This window comes from Otolemur garnettii, unplaced genomic scaffold, assembly GCF_000181295.1.
Source record: "Otolemur garnettii isolate 467f Iridium unplaced genomic scaffold, OtoGar3 scaffold00031, whole genome shotgun sequence".
NCBI classification, from domain to species: Eukaryota; Metazoa; Chordata; class Mammalia; order Primates; family Galagidae; genus Otolemur; species Otolemur garnettii.
Window position 1 is genome coordinate 16325237 of NW_003852426.1, and position 4847 is coordinate 16330083.

At 47.2% G+C, this 4847-nt stretch overlaps 1 protein-coding gene across 2 annotated transcripts in view; it reads right to left on the reverse strand.

Moving 5' to 3' along the window:
- CLIC5 (chloride intracellular channel 5) overlaps positions 1 to 4847 on the reverse strand; it is a 150756-nt gene that overhangs the window by 33525 nt on the left and 112384 nt on the right. The gene's annotated exons all lie outside the window — the stretch shown is intronic.

Genomic DNA, 4847 nt, shown 5'->3' on the forward strand with positions numbered 1-4847 from the left:
CCTTGGGGAGGCTGCTGTGCAGGATGCTAAGTGTACCCATTTTACCTCCACATTTACACCGTATTTTTAATATGCAAATAAGTGGACTACAAACGACATTCTGTTTCTCTAGAAGTCCAGAAAATAGTGTTTCATTCATAGAAATATCTTTGAAATAGCACTGGGATGTGGTCTGATAACAATCAAAGAGATGATAGGTTTTTGTAACTCAGAAGTCGGCTACTATGGCCTATACCTGTGGTTTTACATTTAAAATGGTGAGAAATTTCCAAAAGAAAGTGCTATTTTGTGATGTGTGAAGACAATATAAAAATGGATCTCCAGTGTTTGGAAGTAATGTTTTATGGGACATAGCCACACCTATCTGTTTACATGCTAGCCATGGCTGCTGCCACCACACAGCAGCACGGTTGGGACAGACAGCGTACAGCCCACAGAGCCAGAAATACTACTCTCTGGCCCTTCACAGATATAGTTTGCTGGTCCCTGGTTTAACTGATGGAAATTTCTCTCCACTCTGCTTTAAGGCATCTTATTTCAAATGTATTCATCTTAGACCTGCATATAAGCTTCAATCTGGGAAGTAAAACAATTGGCTTTTCAGCAAACAGAAAAAAATAATAATCAATTGCTTTTTTGAGAATAGAGAATAGGAGTGGAAAAAAATTGTAGATGATAACTGCTGACTGGTTTTAGAGTCCCTTCTGACTAACAGATGACTGGCCACAGGCCACCCTGCCACCAAACAGAAGGACCCCATGCAATTAAGTCGACACACAGTAAGCACCTCTCAAGGACCACTGAGGGGTGAGCTTTGCTGAGGCTGGGGGGCTCTCCTGGCAGCTGAGTGCTGACCCTCCTTTTTCTAAGGAGCTGAAAAGTGGAAAGACTTCCTCGCTCTGCCTCCTGCATTGTTTCTGTTTCCTCACTGGAGAGGATGTCAATGCTTCTGACTTTCCTGATGCTTGAGTGTGTGCTAGTTTGCCTTATCTCTGCTAAAAGATCCTTGGAGGTGGAAGGGGTCTGGCTTATTCATTAAAAGACATCCCTTAGGGCCTGTGGTTTTAAGAACTAAGGTCACCAATTGTCCTCCCGGTTACACTTGGGAGATGGCCACAAAACAGGCACTGACCTCTCTTTCTAACTCTTTGAGCTACCTTTTAATGAGCTCTTACTTTATATAAAGCACTAGACTCAGCAGTAGTATCTTCTAAGTTGCCCTTTAAGAAGATCAACAGTATGGTCCTTGTTACATAGATGTGAGAATTAACAGTCAGAGGGATCTTGAGTAATCTGCCTATAGTGGCGTAGACTAATCATTCTTACTAAACAGTCCTGCACTTCTTAAAGTACGATTCTCTGCTTCTTTCTCACTTGGGTTAGGGTCATGTAATTGGATTCTGGCCAATGGAATAGAGGGGAAGTGATGTAACCACTCAAGCCCCTGGCCCTGAAAAACACTGCATGACCCTTGTCTCACTCTTCCCTTGCTAAAGAAGACTTGGGGGGCCATGTATCCCAGAAATTGCAAGATAGAAGAGGGCCACACTCCCCACTCAGACTTTGCATGAGTGGGAAACAAATTCATATTCTGTTAAGCCCTGGAGTTTTTATGGTGGATTTGGGATTGAAGCACAGTGCAACTCTATGTGATACAGATTCGAACTCAAATCACTCTAACTCCAAAGCTCATACCCTCAGCTACCAAGCCACCCTGCGAGAGGGCCAGAGGCTATTTCTCTTCCTCCCAGAGGGTTAGAAAAACATTCTTATTTTTCACTATTGTGAGTATCTCTATGTATTTTTTAAAAAATGAATCCAATGCATCTTCCAATTCCGTCAGTGGCCTGAACTCTGTTGATAGTTAAATCATCCTTGCTAGCTTGACTGACTAAAGGACACACTATGTCACTAAACTGTATCAGTTTACCCTCCTGAATTAGTATCATAGCATCTGTGCGCTGAGATTATTTAAAACAACGACAGCTTTGAGAGAGGACTTTGGGAAGCTCATGGGATTGTAGAATTTGCACTGAAGGGCTGCTTGGAGCCTATGTAGTTTTAGCTCTCATTTTAGAGATGAGAAAACAAGAGGGTCCCAGAGGAAGAGCAGCCTGCCCCAGGCCATGCAGCAAATGCTGGTAGAGAGGTGGCCGGAGGCGGCTCTGGAGCTCTGTTTTGATCTCTGGCCATTGCACAGAGATGAAAGGCGAGGGCCAGCAATTCTCACCAGTGATCCCAGCACTAATCCCAACACTTCCTTGTTGAGTGGTAACTGGGTCAGTCTAAGGAAAGGGATGAATGTTAGTCTCATTTGGAAACAACCTGAGACTTCCTGGATTCCTCATTTTGACACCAAATGCTCCATGGGAGCAAATGTAATTAAAAAAAAATTGTTGGAGTGTTCGTATGTGGTTTTCTCCTTTAAAAAATAGAGCTAAGGGGAAAAAAGGCTCCCACAATGTCTTGGCTCTCTGGCAGCTTTTACAAATAGTGGTGTGATGAGAAACACATGGCAGACGGTGCTTGGTGAACAGTCGCGGGATGTGGCTGCCCCCGAGGGCAGCAAGAGGCCGAGCTGCCTTGCCCCTGAGCACTCACTCTGAACACAGGCCACTCCATGCCACAGCCCAAGTCCCCAAGGGAAGCCAGCTGAGGCTGGTGGCTTATTCTGGGCTGAGCGGCAAGTTTCTCTGTTGGGCCAAGACACTGGCTTGGTGACATTTACTGGGAGGGAACTGTGACACCTGCCCCAGTTTGAAGGGTACAAAGGCATTTAAGGGACACTTCTGTGGAGTTCCGGAATGGTCAAGGGTCACCAGCCTTCTGAAGACGTCCATTCTAACAGCTTGAGGTTCTGCTACCTGGGAGTGCCACATCGTTGGGTTACTGATAGAGCAGGAATGCACTTAGGAAAGCCTCCTACACACAACTGCAGTCCAGAGAAGGGCCTGGAGCAGAGAGGGCAGAGCTCAGATCAGGAGTGGGGGTGGAAAGGGAAGAGAGTGGGCAGAGGCCCCGTCCCACTGCCTGCCCCAGCTGGATCACAGACACTTTTCAGAATCGGATGAAATGATGATGAAATCTGACGATGACCACCCCTGGAAGAACGTGGAAAGACACAGGGGACATAAAACTGCAGAGGTCTCTGGGCCTCCTTGGTCCCACTGTGGATGCTGACTGGGGACCCTGTGTTAGAAAAATAGCCCAGGGAAAGCATAACCTGATTGCAGGGGGAGCCTGGTTAAAGTCTGGAATCAGAGGGCAAGGCGGGCCTGAGGGTCATCCTCTCACAGTGGAGGGACCGAGGATGACAGCACATCCCCAGCAAAGCCAGGCCCCTGTCCCAGCGTCACCCACTTCCACTCACCAGCCTGGAATAAGACCAGTGGGGCACTCTGCTCCCATGGATTCAGTTCCCATTTGCTGAGGATCCTGACAGGAGCCTCACTCCTGAATGAGAGCTTCTTACTTCCAAAAGGGAAAATGTTAACCTCGCCACAGACTTTCCTCTCTGGGTCTCCCAGGCACAGTCTAAATTCTATTTAGTTATTGAACAAAGCACTTTATTTTTCTTTTGGCATTTCAAACCATTGCTAGCAATGAGGTTGAGTTCCAGGGGAGAAGGATGGTGTGTGGACATGTCCCCAAAGTGGCAGAATGTCCTATTCAGAAATGCTGGTTCTGGCCCTGGCTGGGCAGGGGGTTACATGTGTGAGGTGGAGGGCGCTGCCCCATTGATTTAATTAACCCACTTGTTTAAAGTCAACATCAGAGCATGACTGGAAGTTCTGATTTTTTTAACAGTAATTCACTAGGTGTCCAACCTTGGTCAGGGGACTTAATCTCTCTCTCTCTCTGTGGCCCAACTGTAAAACGGAGATGATGATAGCCCCCACCTCCTAGGGCTGTTAGTAGGAGGAATGAGTCATGTTAGCTAAGAGCTGTCAACTTGACACTCAGTGACAGCAATACAAGTGTGGATGGATAAATAACACTTTAAAACAAAAGCAAGATGGTGAGTTTTAGTCATCTAATCCCGATTATTCTATTATACCTGCTGAGTGTATCCCAGTGCTGTCTACTCCTCTCCCCCCACCCTGCTGCCCCTGCCTTGGCTCAGCCCTTCCTTCCATCCTGCCTGGACTGTCACCAGCTGGCTGTTCCTCCTGAGTCCTCCACCCCCAGCTGTACTGTCCTGGCGTCTGTCCTCTCCCTACTTACCTCACCCAACCCCCACAGTAAGTCTTAAAACTGACTTTCCAATCCTTTTGCATAAAGGCACCCTATAGGATGACCTACAAAGTACAGTGCACGCCTTATTCTGTATGTAATATGATGTTTCTAGTCTTTCAAAAATTGTGATTGTTTGAATTCTCAATTACAACGTCCTGTAATGAACAAGCCGGACTGGGGAACTTGGGAACCAACCCTCTCCTCTTTACTCCTCTTTTCCGTTAGTAGCAGCTTATTACCCAAAAAGCAGCCCCTGGCCTGCCCCCTCCCGGGCCTGTTTTCAGAGGAGGAGGTGAGATTTTTCATCCGTGTAATTGTGAGGTGAGACCAGACTTGGTCATGTTTATGACCCTTGGTCCCTGGGATACCCTTTCCTGGGTTATTTTCATTTCATCAGCCTTCCAGATTTCCTTCTGAACAGAGGGAGCCCTTGCTGTCACTCGGAGGCTGTCCAGGCAGAGTGACCTGGAGTGAGAGGGACATAGTGGGATGGGGCCTTTGTAGGGCCCCAAAAATCACCCTGTGTAGGAGAAGTGATAGCCACTCTCGGTGGATTTAGTGAGGTCCTGGAGGCCAGCAGCCCCTTAGGGGTCCTGTCCCCTCTCTTTGAT